At 44.9% G+C, this 22,748-nt stretch overlaps 1 protein-coding gene across 1 annotated transcript in view; it reads left to right on the forward strand.

Annotated features, from left to right (window-relative positions):
- Nucleotides 1-22,748, forward strand: part of EYA2 (EYA transcriptional coactivator and phosphatase 2) — a 142,264-nt gene that overhangs the window by 25,832 nt on the left and 93,684 nt on the right. The gene's annotated exons all lie outside the window — the stretch shown is intronic.

Below are 22,748 nucleotides of genomic sequence, written 5' to 3' on the forward strand. Positions count from 1 at the left end.
GCGCATGTACAGTGCGATTGAAACTTCATGGCCCATGCGCAGAAGTCAGTATTTTGTGGAAGAGCCACACTCAAGGGGCCAAAGAGCCACATGTGGCTCTCGAGCCGCAGTTTGCTGACCACTGTAATCTAGGAGATGATTCTCCATGGGTTAGCCTGGCCTACACCCCACCACCACCACCACCACCATCCCCGCCAACCCCTCACAAATGGAAAAAAGACTTCTTGCTCTTTCTCACCTGCCCCACCATGAGAATAATCCAGGTTATTTTCTTAATCTTCCTTATGGCCAAGATGCCAGAAAGGCTACGGCAGCAGCTGGACTTTGTCCCAATTAAGTGCCTTCAGTCTAATGCTAATGGCCATAAACCGCTCTTGAGACAGCCCAGGCATTTTGCAAGCCTGACATATTCCTCCTGAAGTATTTTTTTCAAACACAAACACACAGAACGCTCACACACCATGCCCATGTGCTTCCTATTAACTTTTTTTTTCAAGTTGCTCCAGAGGAGAAATAAACTCTCCAACTACTCTGTGCGCATTTCAGAATGGAAGACCGTGGTTGAGGGAATGAAGAGGGAGGCTGAGATGGGGTTTTAGGCCTGAAAGCACTGACTTGGAGTGAAATTAGTCCATGTTTAGAAGCTAAAATGGGTCTTTCTTTTCTAAGAATTGAAATTATAATTTTGTAGAAGCAAAAGAACCTAAGTAAGGACCATCCCATCATTTTACAGATGAGTAAACTGAGGCACTGCAGCAGAGAGGTGTATGTATAGTCACAGGGCAAGCATTAGGTAAGCCCAAGGCCTATCCTTCGGTCTTATACCAAATCTCAGAAACTTCCGCAGAGCCATCACCCCTCAAGGCCCTGGTTTGAGATCTGTATCTGTTTGGATAACACTGCCTCTCCACCGAATGTACAATAAACGTAAAGGAGAAAAGTTCACAACATTCGCCCAGCCTTTGCATGATTGTTTATTTTCTTTTTTAAAGTTCACCCAAGGGTTTTTATAGCTGAAATGTATTTCTTATGGGTTTGATTTTTGTTGTTGTTTCCTTTTGGCTTCTCCTGCTAAAACACTGCTGTTCGCAGAAATGACCACAAAGATTAAAAAGAGAAGAAAAAAGCCATTTTGAGAGTGTGTTGTAAGAGGTTAAGAGCTCTGGACCTGGCTGCAGTCAGTCCTGCTCTGTCCCACACACCATGGCTCTTGGGTGAGGCTCTTGACTTCTCTGTGCCTCTGTTTCCTCATCTGTGGGATTGGCATCATAGCAGGAGAGTTGGCCTAATGGGGCTGCCAGGAGGACTAAATGGAATGATTCTTGGGCACATCAGATGAGGCCATAAAGCCTGGCTGTCCTTTTTATTACTCCTTTCGTAACATGGTAGTTAAAAGCAGTAACTCTCAAGTCAGACTGAGTTAACTTCCCAGTTATGCAATGTGACATTGAGCCACATTATTATTACCTCAGTTTTCCCCCTATAAAATGGGGATACTAATGCATGGGATGGTGAATAATTAAATGAGTTAATGGTTGTGAAGGATTAAGAACACCACCTGCCATAAACTAAGTACTCTACAGATATTATCGTTATTATTTTATTGTTATTCTCATTTCATGTCTGATGGTCTGTGTTCTTCCCATATTCACTTCTCTTCCCTGAACTCTCAGTTGTAAGTAGCTGTGGTCAGAGAAAAGAGGAGTCCAAACCTGAGACTGTTGAATCATCACCTCAGCATACACTCCTCATTTTAGAGGGACTTACACATGTTGGGAGCCCTCTTCAATGGAAATCCCTTTTGTATTTACCAAAAACCAGGGAACATGAACGCTGAAGCTCAGAACCCAAAGTGAGCCATTCAGGAGCAATGCAGAAGTATGGGATTTGAGGACGTGTAGGAAAATTACAAGGCCAGTGAAAGGATTTATAAACCTAGTGAACTCAGCCTGAGACTTCCAAAGCCAGTTTGTGTCAGATTTATGAAATCTAGTACCATCTCTGGCATCCAAAATCTGTGTGACCTTAGAAAAGTCACTGAACTATCATGATCTGTGTTTCACAGCCCTCATGCTCACTGAAAAAATAAAGAGGTCAGAGAAGGTCATGGTCAAGTACATTAGGTAAATAGTGTGTGGCTCAAAGTTGAATAGATGTCTTTGCTGCAGGACTTTCAGAGCTCCTGCAGAATGACGTGCCTGTGTCTCTCCAAGAATGGAATTCAGTAGTCGATTTTCCCAGGTAGATTTGAAACAGGGACCCTCTCACCAAACAGATGTTCTGCACTCACAGAGAAGGCCTGGCTGCAATGATCTTTAGGCTTCTTCCTGTGTTAAAATTATTTTTTAATATATTTTTATTAATTTCAGAGAGGAAGGGAGAGGGAGAGAGAGATAGAAACATCAATGATGAGAGAGAATCACTGATTGTCTTCCTCCTGCACGCCCCCCGCTGAGGACCAGCCCACAACCCAGCATGTGCGCTGACTGGGAATCGAACCGTGACCTCCTAGTTCATAGGTCAATGCTCAACCACGGAGCCACGCTGGCCAGGCTATGTTAAAATTCTTTGATGCTCTAATTTTTTCATGGTGAACATGTATGTATTCCTTTTTTCTGTATTTTTGTTAATTTATTTTTTATGAGATACAATTCACATACCATAATATTCATTCTTTTAAAGTGTACAAGTCAGTGGTTTTGCTATACTTATAAAGCTATGCAACCATCACCACTGTCTAATGCCACAACCTTTTCATTACCCAAAAGGAAACCCCATGCCCATTAGTCATCACTCCCTACTTCCCCTCCTGCTGATATATTTTCCTTTTGTAATAAGAAAGAAAAATATACATTTAAAGTTACTCTTCTTTTATATGTGTTTTGAACAAGGTTATACATTTGCCTAGTTACACAGCTACAGAAATCGCTTTCCCACCTTCATCCCACACCCACTCAGTTCCCAAACCCCAAGCGGTTCAGCACTTGAACCAGGTTCCGTGAATCCATCCAGAATGTCCTTTGGCAAATAGAAGCAAACATGTACACAATCTATTATATTGCATGTTCCTATTATAATAACTCATACGTGAGTCATAAATAAGGTAATGATACCAGTATAATTCTGAAGGTGGATTGATTCAGTTGCTTTTAAGATTTCTCCCTTATCACTGGTTTTAAGCAGTTTAATTTTCATGTGCCTTGGGGTAGTCTTCTTCATGACTGTAGGGTTTGGGCTTCATTGAGCTTCTTAGATCTGTGAGTTTATAGTTTTCATCATATTTGGAAATTTTTCAGCTATTATTTCTTCAAATATTCCCCCCACACATACCCTCATGTCTTCAAGTTCACTAATTTTTTCTTCTGCTGTATCTGCTCTGATGTTAATTACACCCTGGGCAGTTTTCATCTCAGACATAGTTCTAACCTCTACAAGTTTGATTTGGGTCTTTTAAAAAATACCTTCCATGTCTGTCCAGTCATTCCTCTGGCTCCTTGAACAAACAGAATATAGTTATATTAACTGTTTTAATTTGCTTAGCTACTAATTCTATCTGTGTCATTTCTGGGTTCGTTTTCATTGATTTTTTCTCCATAGGTCATATTTTCTTGATTCTTTGCATGCCTGGTAAGTTTTGATTGGATGCCAGACATTGTGAATTTTACCTTGTTGGGTGCTGGACATTTTTATATTTCTGTAAATATTCTTGAGCTTTGTTCTGGGATGCAGTTAAGTTACATGGAAATAATTTGAGTTTTTCAGGTCTTGCTTTAAGCTTTGTTAGGGAGACCAGAGCAACATTTGGTCTACAGCTCTCTCGACCTAACCAGTCTTTCCCACTAGTGAGGGAGCCTTTCTGAGTATTCTACCCAATGCTCTGTGAATTATGAGGTTTCCACTCTGGCTGGTGGGAATGGGAACTGAACTCTCAGTTTTATGTAGCTGTGGTCAGAAAAAAGAGCAATACACGTTTGAGACTTTATTATGAGCTCTGAGGATTGTTCTACTCTTTGGCGGTGGTTCTCTTCCAGCCTTGAGTAATTTCCTTGCAGGTATGTGCTGATCAGTACTCAGGTGGACTCTCAAGGGAAATGTCTCTCTCAGTGCCGCTCCCTTTTTTCTGGCACTCTGCTCAGCTAATTCTCTCCACTTTGGCCTCCTTGGACTGGCAGCTCCATCTCCTCAATTCAGAGGCCTCTGGCCACCACCTGGGTCCCCTCCCTAGGGACTTTCCACATCGGGGCAGTCATAGGGCTCAACACTCATTTCCCTTCTCTTAAGCATCACTGTCTTTCATTGTCTGATGCCCAATGTCTTGGAAATCTAGTTTTAAATTATTTCATGGGAGAGGGTAAAGGCAGTCCCCGGAATCCGTCTCGACCAGAAGTAGAAGTAATGCTGCACTGGTTCATTCGCGTGTTTTTCAGTCCATACAGTGACTGCAAAATGCACAACACAGGAAAGCAGACCAGCCTTGTAGGAATTCCGTTCTGTTCCTGGTGCCCTGTGTTCTTCCTCTCACCTCAGTGTGGCCATGTGCTCTGTGTTTGAAGAACTTATTTTGTCGTAACCGGTTTGGCTCAGTGGATAGAGCGTCGGCCTGCGGACTGAGAGGTCCCGGGTTCGATTCCGGTCAAGGGCATGTGCCTTGGTTGCGGGCATATCTCCAGTGGGAAGTGTGCAGGAGGCAGCTGATCGATGTTTCTCTCTCATCGATGTTTCTAACTCTCTATCTCTCTCCCTTCCTCTCTGTAAAAAATCAATAAAATAAAATAAAAAAAAAAGAACTTATTTTGCAGTTCCCCCCAATCTTTGCACATTTTGCTCTTGTTTCCATCATTCAGCACCTCCATTGTCCTTGAACCCCCTTCCATTAAGATACCTTCAGCTCCTTTTTAAAGCAAAGTCTTCTGTGTAATGTAACACTTCACTATGTATTTTTTATTTACTTATTAGAAGCCCGATGCACAAAATTCACACAAGGGCCCCCACCGCCGCCGCCTTGACTGCCTCAGCCCCCAACCCCCCTCCGCAGCCAGGGGCCTCTGCCTCGGCCCCCACCACCACGGCCTTGTCCAGAAGGTTGTCTGGAAGGACGTCCTGTCTAATTAGCATATTACGCTTTTATTATTATAGATTTTTTTTTCACTGTTCTGTTATTTTTATTGGGACTGTATTGCTTTTGCTAATGCCCTGGTTATAATGCTGCATTGTTTTCAGCAGTCTGCCCAAGCCTTCTTTTACTCATAAGCCCCTTTATTTTAGTGCACAATTTTGCCCAATGCACGGCCTTTCAGGAAGACTTCAGATTATGGCAGAAACACTTGGGTGTCTTCTTATTTTCATAGGTAACATACTATACCCACTCTTCGACACTTAGCTTTCTTCGTTCAGCTGTATACTTTGGAGAACTTTCTAAGTCATTCCTTTCACAGATGCCTATTATTCCATTGAGTGATGTGCTATAAATGATTTAACCAGTTCCTTGCTGGGTGTTTCCAGTCTTTTGCAATTACCACCAATGTGTCTATGAATAACTCTATCTACATATCATTTTGTTTTCTGCAATTATATCTGAAAGGCAAGTTTCCAGAAGTGGAGTTCAGGGTCAAGGGAAAGTCCATATTAAATTTGGTAGATAGCTCCAGGTGACCTCCATATGGAGTCTACCGATTTAAACACCCACCAGCATTGTCTGAATGTGCCTGCTTCATCAACCCCATCATCTCATTATTGGAGTTTTTGCCAATCTGATGGATGAAAAACAGCATCTTAGTGTAACACTAATTAGTAAGTGTGCTACAAAGCTGATTGTCTTTTCAGATATTTGACAATTTTTGTTACCTTTTCTGTGAACTAGGAGATTAGACTTGGAAAACGATGTCAAAGAGGAGTGATGAGGGGCAAGGCAAACCAACATCCAAACATATGATAAAGCTACAATAACCAGAACAGTATGGTTCTAATGTATGAACAGACTGCTTGACTAACAGGAAAATATAATTCTGAAAGAGACAAACATATCAGGAAATTTAGAAAATGGGGTAGATGGCATCTAAATCAGTGGGGAAAGGTGGAATATTCAATGAATGGAGTTGGAATAATTTGTTGGCCATCTGGGGTGAAAAATAGACCCACTCCTATTACTGTACACCAGAAAATAATCCAAACGGATCAACAGTTTAAGTGTCAAAAGTAAAATCATAAAAGTACTAGAAAGAGAAGGAGCAAAATTTTTATAACCTTGGAGTGGAAAAGGCTTTTCCAGCCATGACTCAGAAATCCAAAAGTCATCAATGAAAAGATTGACAGACTATAGATTTTTATTTTTTTGGCATGGCAAAGAACACCAGAAGTAAAGTCAGAACAACAAAAACAATCAAATGAAACAAAAAACAAATGGCAAACTGTGAATAAATATTTACATCTCAAACCAGAAAAAAATTGTTATTCTTTTTAAAATGATTCTACAGTTCTATGGATTGAACCTGCTCTGGGATGTTGTTCTTCTAAATAAAAGAGAGAAGTGAGGAGGTCTGATGTTACAGGGGAGGACGAGGGCCATGGAAAACTGGAGAATCCCAGCCCATCAGAGTTGGGGAACCAGTGTTACCCTAGAAGGAGCCCCAGAGAGGCCACATCTTTCCATTTTTCAAGGTAATCCTCAAGATTATATTTTAATGTAAAATCTCATTCTTTTACAATATTGGCAACTGATTGAACATGTATAGGACTGGTCTTATGCCTCTATCTTACAATGTGGTTCCATTTTTTTTCCAATTTTTAAAATTGATTTTTTGGAGGGGGGAGAGAAAGAGGGGGGAGAAGGAGGGAGGGAGGGAGGGAGAGAGAGGGAGAGAGGGGGGAGAGAGAGAGAGAGAGAGAGAGAGGGAGCGAGAGAGGACAATTCATTTTCCACTTATTTATGCATTCATTGGTGGATTCTTGTATGTGCCATGACTGTGTATTGAACCCACAACCTTGGCGTATCAGGAAAATGCTCTGACCAACATACCTACCCAGCCAGGGCCATGTTTTCTTAACCACAGTTCATGAGACCAGGAATGGAAGGAGAAAATTACTTCCCAAGTGGTGACTTGGGAAGCCAGATAGCTCGCCCGTTTTGGTCCTCACCTCTGGCTTATTTCATCAGTGAGGCATGTCCCGGAGGGCTTGAATGGTGGGTGTGGTTAGAGCTGCCTTGGAACCCAGTGGCCTCCTGGTGAAGTAGATTATTTCCTTATTTCTTCTTGGCAGCAGTAAATTTCAGGCTGTCCCGGCCCAGCCAGTTCTGAGCAGGCTACGTCTGTCTGGTCTCACTATGTCGGTCAAGACAGGAGCCAGGCTTGGCATCCCGAGGGTTCCTGGACTGAGGTCCGGTTTCCTGGTATGAATCAGCAACTCTTCTGCACATGATGACGTGGGTGAGGTTTTCTGACATGTCAGCACTTTTGCGCCGGGCAACACCTCCTCCCTGGTGGTCACCTTCCTGTCACCTTCGTGTGTGCAGGCTTGCTGCCTCCTGCTCGAGCTGAAGTCTTTTGGATTTAGGACGTACAGAGGTTAAATGAATGGTCCTTTTTTCTGGTTATATAACAAGTTTGATTTGGTCGCCCCCATCTGCAAAAGCCACAGGAGATGATCAATGAAAACAGCTGGGGAGCCTGAGTTAGTTCTGAGGGTGTTTAGTAAACAGCTCACTAAGGCAGCCCTTCCTGTAAGCCTTTCTGTAATGTTGGCGATGTTCTACATCTGCGCTGTCCCGTATGTAGCCATTAGCCACATGTGGCTGTCGAGCATTGAACTGTGGCTAGTGCGACTGAGGAATTGAATTATTTGTGTTGTTTAATTTTAATTAATTGTAATTTAAATGTGAATGTGGCTACTGGCTGTCATACTGGGCAGCACAACTCTAAAGAGTAATTCAAAGCCAACTCATAGCCTGGTTACTGCTGGGGTAGGGAGATGTTACCTAGCAGGTGTGATGGGCTGAATGTGTTCTCCTAAAATCCATATGCTGAAGTCCTCACCCCGATGTGATAGTATTTGGACATGGGGTTTGGGGAGGTAGTTAGGGTTAGATTAGGGATTGATGTCCTTATAAGAAGAGGAAGAGCAAGAGCGCTCTCTCTCCTGCACACATGAGGACACAGCGAGAAGGTGGCCATCTCTGAGGAGTCCCTCTACTATCTTGAAATTTAATTCAGATGTAATTTAACCTACTTATGCATATTTTTAAAAAGTCAAACTGGATGTTATTACTGTAAAATGAAGGAGTTTATAAACTATATTTTTGAACATGTGACTACCCAGGCATGACCACACTAGGTTACATAATGAAACAGTCCGACACACGCATGTGAAGACTCACAAGAACATGGCTGTGTGGGCAACACCGACACCACCAGCAGTGTGGCCGTCATCAGAGTGGCTTTCCATCAGGGAAATAGCTCTTGGTAAATTCCAAACAAAAGACAGCCATCCTTCTATGGACAGTGGTAGTGGTGTCGTCAGGAAATCACCCAGAATGGCCTCCGGGGACATGTAATCCCAGAGGTCATGGGGCTACAGCTTGCAAACAAATTAAGATACTTGAATATCATGGTTTATTAAATCAGTTTAAGAGAAACTGAAAAACAACAGGAAAGAAATAGAGGTTAACACATTAAAGATAGGGTGAAAGAGCCACACTATACTCCCCAGTTACCATGATGGCCAGCCATGACTTTTATCCATATTTCCAGGGCAGAGGGCACTTGGGGCCAGAATGGCATCATAATGATTCTTACCAGTGGGTGGCAATCTGTCATTCACTCAGCAGACACTCATGAGCACCAGCTCTGTTCCATGCAGCATGCTAGGTGCAGGTCCTACAGTCCTGAGCTGACAGTCAAGCCCTGTCTTTATGGAATGTATATCCCAATGAGAGGACAAAGACAATATATTAGCCCAGTCTAGCTGCCATAACAAAATACCATAGACGGGGTGGCTTGAACAACAGAAATGTATTTGCTCACAATTCAGGAGGCTGGAAGTGCAACACTGAGTGTCCAGTAGATTCCATTTCTGGTGAGAGCTCTCTTCCTAGTTTAAAGACCTTGTCACTTGACCTTTACTCTGCGCCAGAGAGGGGAAGAGAGAGAGGGAGAGAGAAAGAGAGAGAGAGAGATCTGTTATCTCTCTTATAAAGATACCTGTCCTATTATTGGATTATAGACCCACCTTTATGACCTCATTTAACCTTAATTACCTCCCCAAAGGTCCCATCGCCACATACAGTCACATTGGGGGATTAGGACTTTAACATAGGAATAGGGGGGTGGGGGCACACTTCAGACCATAATAGTGAGCAAGGAAATGAGAGGATGTTAACATGATGCCAGGAGTGAGGCGTGCGCTGAGGAAAATAAACTGGGAGGTGTAGCAGAGAGAAACTGAGGACGGAGGGTCTGATTTGGGTGGTGGGCAGGGTCTCTGAGCTAGTGACAGTGGAACTGATAACATGCAAATTAAGAAAAGCAGCCATGGGTCATGCGTGTTCCTGGCAGACAGGAGGCGGAACAGTTGGCCACAAGGGGGAAGAGAGGTGGAGGATGAGGTCGGAGGGTGGGTGAGGAAGACCTCACAGAGCCTTGTGACCATGTAGGGCATTTGGATTTTGTCATGAGATCACCAGCAGCCATCAGGGGTTTCAAAACAGGGAGGGTGATCTGGTTTGCATCTTAGAAAGACCACTTGGCTGCTGTGGGGAGAATGAACTATCAGGGGGTCATGGAAGATGCAAGGAGACCAGGAGGACCACCCCATCCTTGGCTCTCCCTTCCCTCTAGTTCTTCTCATGGGCACAATGGAGCCAACATTCGCAGAGCTTGCCTGTACCAACACTCACCAGGGCCTGAGGACTCCATCCAAAGAATTCTAGAATCATCTTTATCTTTTCACTCCCAAAGGAACAAAGACCCAGAGAAGGGCTTTGATGTGGTCACTCTGGTGTTATTTGCTTTTATTTTTATTTCTAGCATGTCAGTCAGATAGGAACTAAGCTCATACCAAGGTCTATGTCTGCAAAATTTGTTGAAAATGTTACATGAAAAATCTCTCTGATGATCAGGATATGTTGGGGTCAGAGAGGAGAGTGAGAAAAAGAAAACAGCAATGAACCAAAAAACTAAAACAAAAACTGCAGGCACTGATCTGGAGGGTCCTATTGGAGGTACAGGCCCACCATGGTAACTCTTCAGAGATAAGAGTGGAGAGCAGGCTGCTCCCAGCCCGGGGCAGTGGCCTTCTGCTCAGGAATTGAAAGCGATAATTAAGGGGTGGGCAGTGAGGGGAGGGGAAGAGACAGCCGCAGGCTGGAAGCCATTTATTAGGAGAGAGAGACAGACAAACAGATACTACAAGTCCATCTTTGCTAGAGAGAAGCCATAGTCGGACTGTGGGATACGTCATTTGTGCTCTTAAAGCAAATAGCACTTTTTCTGCTCCTAAAAGTTTAGTAGGTAAAGAGGAATGAGGGAATTTGCTGGGAATTTCTCTGATCCCTCCTGGTAGGGTGCTCTCTATCTGCATTATTTCATATTCAACAGGCCCCAGGCTTAAACTTCAGACCCCACTCCCCCTGCCTTTTTGTACTGCTTTTACATTTTTTATATATTTCTTTTAAGTCACATACGTAATATTAGTGTGTGCCTTTCTGTAATTTCTCTGTGCGTGCGCGCATTTGTGTCTGTGTGTGTCTGTGTGTATGTCTGTGAGTGTGTTTCCTCCCACAACTGGAAAATTGTTCTTTTTTAGCAAATAAGATCTTTCTGTGCATCTTGTTTTAAAAATTGCCTTTTGTATCTTTTCACTAAATACGTAACATATATTGGAGATCTTTCAAAGTCAGTTCAAATAAACCCTTGTTCTATTTTCTGGCTGCTAGTACTCCATAGAGAAAGCCGACCCCTGGGTTTGAATCCCAGCACCAGCACCAGCGTTTACTGGCTGTGTGACGTTAAGCAAATAGCATCTCTGAGACTTGATTTTCTCATCTGTGAAATGGGATCTACAGGAGTAGCCGACCTCATGGGCTCTTGGAGAGCTGGGTACCAGGTGATAGGTACCTGGGTTTTTAGGCCAGTGCCTACATTAGTCAGGGCTCTTCATGAGTGTTGGCTCTTCTTCTTCTTACGGACTCTCCGTGGTATTTAACTATTCTCCTTTGGATGGACAATCAGCTTGTTTCCAGTGTCTCACTATTTTTAGCTCCTCTGAAGCTCTCCGTCTCTGTACCGCTTCTGCCCCACAGTTTAGTTGCTACCAGGAGTATTGATTGCTGCACTGGAACTTTGGTTGTTGGGCCATTTGCTGTCCCTGCTACTTTGTACTGAGATCCACATCTCTGTGTGTTTATCTCAACCAGAGGCCCCTTCCACCTTCAGCAAGCCTCGCCAGGTCTCGCCAGACCTGCCATCTCTGCCACTCCAGCCCTAAATGGCAGTCTCCAAGCGCTGGCTGCTGAAAAGGATTGTGCAACCGCCAAAGCGATAGCCCAGGGCCATCCCAGCTGCTGCTGCATTTGGGCCCCAATCAACTGCCTGACCTTTAAATTCTCTAGGCTTCTCTGACTGGTCTCATTTCAGACCCCTGGGACCAAAATAAGGATGTGGCTAAAAAGATGCATAGGAGGACTCCACCATGGGGACCCAGATTTTTAGAATTTGCTGTTGCTGAGGGTTTAGCTTCTCTCATGCCTTGTGACCTTCCAGGGGGTCATTCATCATGTGGACATTTGCTACCGCACATTGGAAGGGTTGGCCCATTGCCCTGCCTGGAAGGTTGGGGCAGGTTCTTAAAAGGGGCCAGCGGGCTCATCTTCTGGTGTTTGCCCAGCACAAAACAATGTCAGGTATAACATATCCTCTCTCTGGGACTCGCTGTACCATCTGTAGAATGAGAGAGTTCAACTAGAAATCAGTGGCTTTCAATCTTATTTGATCACAGTCCACACTAAGAAATACATTTCACCTCACAGCCAGTCACACCCAATGTGCGGGTATTTGCGTGCCCGATCAGTTACAAAAGTTCTACAGAAACAACACCCACTCTATGTTCTGTACTCCGAAAGTTTCTCTTCTGTGTCACAGAAGGAAGAAAAAAAAACAGAAACAAAACACAGTCCTCTTCTATTCCATTTAAAACATGGCTGGTCAGGACACAAATTGATATGCATCCCACTCCTGGGTCGTGACCTACAGTTTGGGACTCTGGGCAAGTTGACCTCTAAGGTCCTTTCCGTGGTGGCTTGTAATGAGAAGGCTGAATTTTCTTTAATCATTTCTTTCTGCTCCACCTTAAAAGTATATGTTCATTGTGGAATCACTAGAAAGTACCATAAAAGCACAGTAAAGGAATTTTTATTAGTAATCTGTACACCCACCCTTCAGTTAAGCTATTTTGGTTTATCTTCGGTTCTACCAGTTCCCTTTATGTCTTTAATTTAGCATATGTATAGTCTGGAGCAAAATTAGGTTATGTTGAATCCATAAATTTAGATTTTGTGGGTTTTAAATGTGATGTGTGTTTTCTCATCTCATTGAACTTTCTTTGGAAACCTGCTATGGAATGACTTCCATTGAATCGGTGTGCCATAGTTTATTTAACAAATCACATAATGATGGGCACTTTAGGAGTTGCCAGCTTTTTCCATCTCATAGAGGAGTCAGCAAACTACAGCTGACCAATTGGCAGCCTCTATTTATAAATAAAGTTTTATCAGAACCACCACGCCCATTCATGTTCATATTGTCTACAGCTGCTACATATTGTCCACAATATGAGGCAATATTTTAGAGCTGAGAAGTTGCAAGAGAGAACTCATGGCCTGAGAAACCTGAAAGATCTACTATCTGGCCCTTCACAGAAATTGTTCGCTGCCCCAGGTCTAATTGATGATGCCACAAAGAGTATATTTGTATTCACATTATTGTGACACGGTTGACTAGTTTCTCCTTCTTGAGAACATATATTAAAATGTATTAAAATGTAACTTGGGCCCTGGCTGGTGTGACTCGATTGGGTGTCATCCCGTACACTGAGAGGTCGCTAGTTGCATTCCCAGTCAGGGCACATGCCCAGGTTGTGGGCTCAATCCCCTGGGGGGCGTGTGCAGGAGGCAGCGATTGGTGTTTTCCTCTCTCATCGATGTTTCACTCTCTCCCTCTCCCTTCTTCTATCTCTAAAATCAATAAAAATAAAAAACATTTTTAAAAATTGTAACTTGGTAAACTACCCTTAAGTTTCTGGCTTTTTTTTTTACTGAATTGTAAATGATTAAAATGAAGGAAAAAATATTATTTTGAATAAAAAACATTTTTAAAAATTGTAACTTGGCAAACTACCCTTATGTTTCTGGCTTTTTTTTTTTTTGACTGGATTGTAAATGATTAAAATGAAGGAAAAAATATTATTTTTTTGAATAGTGTGATGGCTGGAGTGACCACATAACTTATTGTTCAACCTGGACATATTTTTAGTATGAAAGGGAACACCACTGACAATTATGCTAGGACCACAGCATAATCCAGGGCGGCCATGGGTTCACAGGACACACCCTAGCCATGGAGAATGCATGGAGCTTATAGACTCATGCTCAAATGATTCCGGAGAGCATTTGGAGCCTGGTCTACCACTAACTGCTGTGTGAGTTTGGGTACCAGGGAGCCTCTCTGGCTTTTCATGTTCTCCACAGTCATGCCAGCAACCCCTGGGGTCTTCTGCATGTTCTTGAAACCCAGCGGAAAAGAGGCTCCTCTCCCCCAGATCCAGTTTCAAAAATTCCATAGAAGTCTGGGGCCTGGTCTACCACTAACTGCTGTGTGAGTTTGGGTATATCAGGGAGCCTCTCTGGTTTTTCATGTCCTCCACAGTCATGCCAGCTACCCCTGGGGTCTTCTACATGTTCTTGAAACCCAGCGGAAAAGAGGTTCCTCTCCCCCAGATCCAGTTTCAAAAATTCCATAGAAGATCTCTGATTGGTTCTTCAACCAGCCCTGTGGTAAGGGATCTTGACTGGTCCCACCTGAGTCACATGCCCACCCCGGGGCAAGACAAAATTGGAATACACGGTGGGTAGACCAGAGCAGTACATGGCCAATGTTTAGTCCCTTCTGTCTACCAGTGAGCTAACTAATGGAGATGGCTTTTCCCGATAACGAGAGCCATTTTTAAGTCCTGTTGAATCTCCATTAAACAGTCTCAATATATAGAGTTGCTGTGGAGAAACGGAACAGAGGGGGACATTCACACCTGAACTTCCTTTGGGGAGGTTGTCTCATCCTTTATATAGGTTCTAAGAGTTTGATCGAAATGGTAGGTGTTGTAGTCACTGTTAATAGCGTTAACTGGTAGTGCTCTGACTTTGGTCTCAAGAAAAGCCCAACAGTGGTCAAGTGACTGTGTGGCCTCTGGACGCCGACTGCCAAGATCTTGATTCCAGCTTTGCCCCTTACAAGCCGTGTGATCTTGGTCAAGTTACTTAGCCTTTCTGTGCCTCAGCTTCTTCAGCTAGAAGGACAGCAGTTGTCCCTACTCATAGGATTGTAAAGATGAAAGGGGTAAGTGTATGAACTACACAGAATAGTCTCTGACATATAGTATGTGCTTGTTAATCACATGCCATTGTGTTTGAGGAATTCTGTGATACTTTTTTGGGAAGTTGTCTATGATGTTAGCTGAGACTCAGGTCCTTGGAGTATTTTTAATCACTCAAGGTTAAAGGAATAGAGGCCAAGAAAAATCAAATATCAAAACCAGATATAACTCAGGATTCTAGAACTGTACTTATAGAAGGGATGGAAGGGATCACCTAGGACTTGGGTCAGCAAACTTTTTCTGAAAAGAACCAAAGAGGAAATGTTTTGAGGCTTTGCAGGCCATACAGTCTCTGTTACAACTGCTCAGCTTTACCCTTATACCATGAGCACTGCCATAGGCAGTATAGGCACAAAGGGCGTGACTGTGTTCCAGTAAAACTTCATTTACACAAGCAAGTGGCCAGCTCACAGACCAAGTTTGCCAACTCCTGATAGGGATTGATTTATGTCAACTCATCCCTAGGTCTGGGTGAGTCCCTACTTTGACCCAAAATGACCTAGAGTGGAAGGATTGCATTTTTGGCTCTTTCTTGTGGCTGGGCAGGGTTGTGGGGAGGAGCAATTGATTAATGCTGGCCACTGAGTTGAGAGTAGAAATGACGATGTCACTTCCAGGCCAGGGCATTCAGCAGCCAACACGAGACCCTTTAAGATCTCTGTTAGTGTTCAGATTGGAGGTGGGGGGTGTCTTTGGTGCCCCTGAGTGACTCCGATGAACAGAGTGAGCCCTGCTGACCTTCAGTGGACATATAGCATGAAGGGAGAATCTACTTTGATTGTATTTAAGCCACTGAAATATTGAGGATGTTTGTTATCACAGCATGTTATAACCTCTCCTGACTGATTTATTGGCACAGAGATTATTTTACAGGGTACATGAAAGTGGCGATGAAAGTCATTGGTCCACATAGTGAAGAGGTTACGTCTCTTTCTATTCTCTTTCAGGCTTTCTGATTCAATAATAAAGCAAATAGGTGCCTTGTTTAGTATTAGTATGTCTTTAGTGCCTCCTGATCCCTGCAAATATTTATCTTTAACAAAATGAGAGGAAGAACCCAGGTTTAGGGCCTTTGGCAGGCAACAGTATTTAGCTAGAACGGTAAACATTTATTTTCTATGTATTTTTTATTTTTATGTTTTTATTACTGATGGCGAGTGGTATTGATTTTCTCTTTACAATAGTGAGGTAAAGTCTTCTCAAATTTATTTAAGTAAAAACAAGGAGTGATTTTATAGATATTATGGTTTAGGGAAAAGCTAAATTGTACAAAACTGTGAGTCAATCTGAAGATGATTTAAGAGAAGTATTAAGTAAAATAATAGTACAGGTTGTTTGAAGATTTGGCAGAAGCGTAGGGGGTCTGGAGATGAGTAAAGTCTGGATACACAACCCTAGTCAATGTCTTCCTTGCGTAGATGTGGACATGGCGGCTCAGAGAGGGGACATGCTCTGCCTGGGTGGCCCAGCTTCCCAGTGGCAGGGCCAGGAGGCATTCCTGACTTTTGCCATTCAGAGGCCAGGCTGTCCTTGTGCCCATGGTCCTGTGCCCACCAGAGTTGGAAAGAAAACTGATAAATACCAGCAGGTCAACACGATCGCCTGTGTCAGTTTCCTAGGGCTGCCGTAATAAGGTCCCACTAACTGGATGCCTTTCCAGAATATAAATGTGTTGTCTCCCAGTTCTGGAGAATAGACGTTTGAAATCAAGGTATGGCAGGTTGGTTCCTGCTGGAGGCTCTGAGAGAGAACGTGCCCCATGCCTCTCTCCCAGCTCCTGTTGGTTGCTGGCAACCCTTGGCATCCCAGTGTCTGCCTTTGTCTTCCCATGGCATCCTCCCTCTGTGCTGTGCCCAAATCTCGCTCTTCTTATAGGGACACCAGTCATTGGATTAGGTCTCGCCCTAACCCAGTCTGACCTCATCTTAACTAGATAACATCTGCAAAGACCCCATCTCTAAATAAGGTCACATTCACAGGTAGCAGGGGTTAAAAGTTGAGCATACCTTTTCGGGGGACACAGTTCAACCCACAGTATCACGCACCCAGGATCCCTGCATGAGCAGCAAGAGGCTTGGGGCTCAGGGCTGTGTTCTGTCCCTGGGCTCTGCAAAAATTGAAACCACCCAAGCAAAAGAGGTCAGTCAAGGCCCCGCCGCTCAGCTGGCTTGCATTAGTCTCAGTCTAAGACCGTGGCGGCAACGGCAGTCCAGACCCCGGCAAGTTCACCGAGGAGAGGCCGCTGCCAGCAAAGGTCAGGGCTCACTCTTTACAGTATAAATACAACCCCCTCCCCGGCCACCCCCTCCCATAGCCACACAATATCTCTTTCAAAGATCTCAAAACACTGAAGCAGACCGTACCAAATTGACTTTATTGTTTTAAAACCGGCCCCTTCTGTCTGCCACCGGCCGCCACCCCCTTCCCAAGGGGGAACAGTTTCATAATGGATGTCTTTCCAGCGTGTGTCTCTGTTCTCTTCTAATGGCAGCTCAGAACCCTGCGGCGGCGACTCTGGTTGTGTGTCCTAATATCCAGCATTTGTTTGATAAATATTGAGCGACTACCAACCTCATCATGGCAGCGGGAATCAATGTCCAGTTTAGTGGCAGGTGCTGAATCATCGTGAAAGTAGCTAATGCAGGATGAGGTTCCCGGGCCAGGCGCCAGGCCGAGCACTTGGCCGGCGTTCACTCCCCCAGTCCTCGCTGACGCGCTTGCAGCAAGTTCGTTGCCATTTGACAGATGAGAAAGCTGAGGCTCCAGGAAGAAAGGTCACAAAGCTGGGAAGTGACATAACCAGGATTAGGGCTGGGACTCAGGTGAAGGAAGCAGGACATTCTCCCAGGTGGAAAATTTCGGGGGGTGCCGGAAACTAGTTATCAAGATCAGGATCGTAGTGCAATATCTACACAAAGTACCCACATGTTAAGTAAATATCTACACACTGTTGGGGTTTGTTTTACAACCGTGCGTTATGGTGCCGGGGAACAGCTGTTCCCAAACACCCCGTGGATTCAGTACACGCGGTCAACGGGTCCTGCCAGGGGGGTCTGTGAAGGTTGTGCAAACAAATTTGGCAACACAGGGCGTTATGTATAGTCATGCTTGTTTGTTGTAGGGCAGTGGTTCTCAACCTGTGGGTCGAGACCCCTTTGGCAGTCGAATGACCCTTTCACAGGGGTCGCCGAAGACCATCCTGCATATCAGATATTTACATGACGATTCATAACAGTAGCCACATTACAGTCATGAAGTAGCAACGAAAATAATTTTATGGTTGGGTCACAACATGAGGAACTGTAGTTAAAGGGCCAGAAGGTTGAGAACCACTGTTGTAGGGTGTTTAACAACTTTCCCACTTGGTTTACAATATGGGAGGATGTGTTGGTAAGTGAATATAGGGAGGAGCATTTTCCCTTTTGCCTCAGGCTCAGCACCCACCAGGACTGTCCTCCAGGCCTGAATCCAAAGACCTTGTCTCTAATTGTCCCCTTAGCTCAGGTCATCCTGAGTGGGGGGGTTCGGAATGTGGTCTCTGAACGCAGACCACCCGGACTCAAACCCCAGCTCTACCATTTAATAGCTGCGTGACCGGCAGCAGCTTCACCTTCCTGGGCCGTGTCCTCATCTGTAAGATTCAGACCATAGGCGTCTCCGCCTTCTCATTGTGTCGTGGTGAGATTGTCCTAAGGATTAAATGAGTCCGTACGTGTAAGACTCTGAGACTAGATCATGGCACAGAGGAAACCCCACATTTCATGAGTATTATTATTGTTGATGAGTATTAGTCTATTAGCTTTCTGTGACTGCTGCAACAAATTACCACAAAATCAATGGCTTAAAACAGCACAAATTATGTTATAGTTCCGGAGCTCAAAAATCAAACATGGTCTTACTGAGCTTAAAAGCACAGTGTCGGCAGGGCTGCGTTCCTGCTGGAGGCTCTAGGGTAGAATGTGTTTCCTTTCCTTTTCCAGTTTCTAGTGACACCCACATTCCTTGGCTCGTGGCCCCTTCCTCCATCCTCAGAGCCAGCAACAGTGGGTCAAGCCCTGCTCGCATCTCATTACTCCGACCTTCTGTGGTCACATCCGTCTCTGACTCTCTCCTGAGTTTCTTGTCCACTTTTAAGTGGTAACATGATGCCCACCTGGATAACCCAGGATGCTCTCCCTATTTTGGGGTCAGCTAATCTGCAGCCTTAATTCCCTTTTGCCACATAAACCAACCTAGTCACAGGTTCCGGGGCTCTTCTCACCACACTCGCTCACTCATCAGTCAGCAAACATTTGTTCATAGTAGTCACCCCGCACCAGGTTTGGGGTCACAGCAGTGACAACACATAGAAACGCCACCCGTGCAGAGCCCACATGCTCAGAGGAGAGAGAGACAGTAAATGAGATTCTCTTTTCATAGTAAAGTCGGAGTGTTTTGGACAGTGATGGATTCATATAGAAAGATAGAGTAGAGGAGGAGATTAGAAGCTGGCACAGACCATCTCCTATTTGAGGTAGGAGTGGGAGATCGGGAAAGCCTTGCTGAGCAGGTGAGTTTGAGCAAAGACCAAAGGAAAGGAGGGGAACCCAATTCCTTCTGCCCGGAATGCCTTGGGGAAGGGCATTCCAGGCAGAAGGAACAGCACCTGCAAAGGGGGTTGTGCACTTGCATGCCTGAGGAGCAGCAAAGGGACCGGCGTGGCCAGGGTAGAGGTAATGAGGGTCAGGGAGGGAAGAGATGATGCCAAGAGGAGGGACAGAACGGGACTTGGGTTCTGTCTTATTTTCTTGGGCTGCTGTCACAAATTACTGCAAACCAGGTAGCTTAAAAGAAAAATTTATTCTCTCTCAGTTCCAACAGCCAGAAGTGTGAAATCGAGGTGCAGCCGGGCCGGGCTCCCTTGGAAGGCTGTAGGGAAGGATTCCTTCCCGCTTCCTCCAGCTTCCGAGGGCTCCCAGGGTCCTTTGGCTTGTAGGTGTGTCCCTCCCGTCTCTGTCCCATCCTCACTTCGTCTTCTCTCTGTGTCTTGCCCTCTTCTGCCTCTCATTGGATTTAGGGCCCACCCTAACCCAGGAGGATCTCATCTTAATCCTTACCTTGATTACTGCAAAGACCCTATTTCCAAATAAGATCATATCCTGAGGTTCTGGGTGGACATGGACTGGAGGTTTGGGGACACAGTTTAACACCCTGCAGGTTCTAGCAGGATCCGCCATGTGGAGAGTACTCTGTCAGCCCCAGAGGCTGAGCGCAGGGAGACCAGCGAGGTGGTGACTTCCTTCGTCCAGGAGAGAGGAGGGGCACGGACCGCGGTGAAAGGCAGGAGGGGTGAGCAGCCCCTTAGTGGCCCTGTGCTGACCAAGGCGGGGAGACTCCTGGCTTCCTGTGGCCCTAGACAAGAGGGTCAAAGGTCAGGGAAGGGCCCCTCTGTCCCCTGCCAGGCAGGAGGGGGTCTGACACTTAACAGTGGGACAAATCAAATGTTGCTTCTGCCCACACGAATGCTCCTGGGACAAATGCACAGAGGCCAGAAGGAACCTTGAGGGGTGTGTGTGTGTGTGTGTGTGTGTGTGTGTGTGTGTATTTATTGTGGTAAAAATCACATATCATAAAATTTACCATCTTAACCATTTTTCAGTCTACAGTACAGTACATTCTTGTGCAGCAGATCTCCAGAATGTCTTCATGTTTCAGAACTGAAACTATATCCATTGAATAACAACTCCCATTTCCCCTCCCCCAGCCCCTGGCAACCACCATTCTACTTCCTGTTCTTAAGTGTTTGGCAATTTGACATTGCTCATAGGCAGAGAATTGAGCCGCCTTTGTCTCCTGGGGGGCCTTTTTAAGGAAGAGGGTAGAGGCTTCTAGAAACAGGAAGACAGGTGTGGATGAAGGCTCTGTATCAGTGAGTTTCTAGTTTTTGACCTTCACCAGGTGTGGGACCCACAGGCCCAATTGCCCGCCATCTATTTCTGTACCCCCAGGAGCTAAGGTTGGGGGAGGAGGTGAATCAAAAGAAGACTATTTCATGACACATAAAAGTGACATGAAATTCAAATTTCATTGTCCACAAATAAAGTTTTATTGGCACACAGCCACATCCATTCATTGACACCCAGCCAATGGCTGCCTTCACTCTAGGGGCAAAGTTGAGCAGTTACAACAGAGGCCCTACGGCTAAAGCAGAAAATATTAACTGTGTGACCCTTGACAGAAAACATTTGCAAGTCCCAGTATTTCTGTTCTCTTCCGTTGAGGCAGGGCGTCTTATAGTGATAAAGGACACTGGTTGTGGGGCCAGACTGCCTGGGTTCGCATTTGGTTTTACTGCTCACTGCATGACCATGGAGATTGTTTAACTCCTCTGGGCTTCGCTTCTTCACTAAATTACTTGGGAGGGTGCAACATTTAGCCTTGCTTGGCGCGGACCATGCACCAGACAAGTGTTGGCCATTTTCAGCACTGAAGTCTGTCTCTTCTACAGTGGTGGTTTCTTCTGCTATATGCATTTCATGGCCCACCAGTGGGTCTGCCCAGTTTGTCAATACTGTTCCATAGGGGAGTGGGAACAGTGTGGCCTTTGAAAGAATGGTATGATCCCGTTATTTCCCACCTTCATGTCTTCCTGAATAGGGGACTTTGAGCCACTCACGACTCTTCCCCAGGAGTAGCCCTTGTCACCAGTTTCTTTCTCCTACAGAGCTCTGGGTGTCCTTCCAAAGATGGTCTGTGCAAGTCACATTCAACACTTTCTATACGGATGGAAAAAACCTAATCCTAAACCTACCAGATCTCGTGGCCTCTCAGCCACTGACAACAACCCACTCTGGTCTTTGCATCACCAAATCGCAGTGTCAGGTTCTAGATTCTGTCAGAGAAAACTGGACCCATCCACAAAGCCATTGGTGAATTTCACTCAATAAACATCTGAGGCCTTGCTGGCTCCGCGGGAAGGCGTGCAGGAATTGATTGGTGATGTCTGCCATGGCCGTGGAGTGGGGGCTTCAGGGTGGAGCTGCAGATGCTTCTTCCTTGGTCCAGAACATGCTTCCCAAACCTCAGGCACTCATATATCATATTCACGATTTTGTCACATTTAAGTACCAGCTGTACTATTTTTTTTTTTTACTTTACAGACTTCTTTTGGCTTAAAATAAATTCATTTTAAAAGGCAAATTTATAGCCCTGCCTTGAGTGGAAAGCGAGCATTGTTTGCCATAAATGGAAGGAATCAGTAAAAATAAAATTACTGAAAATACAACAGTATTATTAAATTCTAGCCAAGGCTCCAAACCCGAAGGCTGTTCTCTCTTAGCTGAAAAGCGAGATTAGTGAGGATCAGAGATTTTCTCCGTGACCTAGTAATAGTTAATATTTATGTAATGCTTTCTATGTTCCAGGTGCTACTTCATTAAATGATCACAGCTGCTGTATAATATAGAAATTATTACTGTGTCCATTTTATAGAGGAGAAAACTGAGCCACAGAGAGGGCCACTAACATGTTCAGGGTCACTCTGCTGGCGAGCAGTGAAGCCAGGATTTGGTCCCAAGCAGTCTAGCTCCAGAGTCCAAACTCTTCACCTCTGAGTGGGCTGCCTGTGAGAGAGGTTAAAAGAGATTTGAAAAGGGACTCATCTAATGTTATCTTTTGTAACTCCACTGTGTGTTTCTGTCACACTGTGGGACCCCTGGACTAGTAGAAAGTCTAGTCTTAATGCATAAATCTGGGTCCTAATTCTGTCTCTGACTCTGGTCCTCAGTTTCCCCATCTGTAAAGGACAGGAACTGGGCTGTATTCGAGCTTCTATGCAACAGTCATACCCCTTACCTCACAGGACCCAGAGCACCTGGCATACATTGTAGAGTTCACTCAGCCACAAGCAGCAGAAAGCCCAGCTTCCCAGCTTCCCTCTGTCTGTCTTCCCTGCTATCCTTAGCCTCTAGCTTCCATCCTGATTCATGCCACCTCATAGCCATAAGATGGCTGCTTCTCCTCCAACCTCACCTCCAGATTCCAGGCAGGCTGAAGGAGGGAGAGCCCAGAGGAGCAAAGCCATGTCAGGAAAGCAGACGTTCTCAGCTTTTGTTTTAGTGGCTGCGTTTGTG

The sequence above is a fragment of the Myotis brandtii genome, unplaced genomic scaffold (genome assembly GCF_000412655.1).
Source record: "Myotis brandtii unplaced genomic scaffold, ASM41265v1 scaffold161, whole genome shotgun sequence".
Lineage (NCBI taxonomy): Eukaryota > Metazoa > Chordata > Mammalia > Chiroptera > Vespertilionidae > Myotis > Myotis brandtii.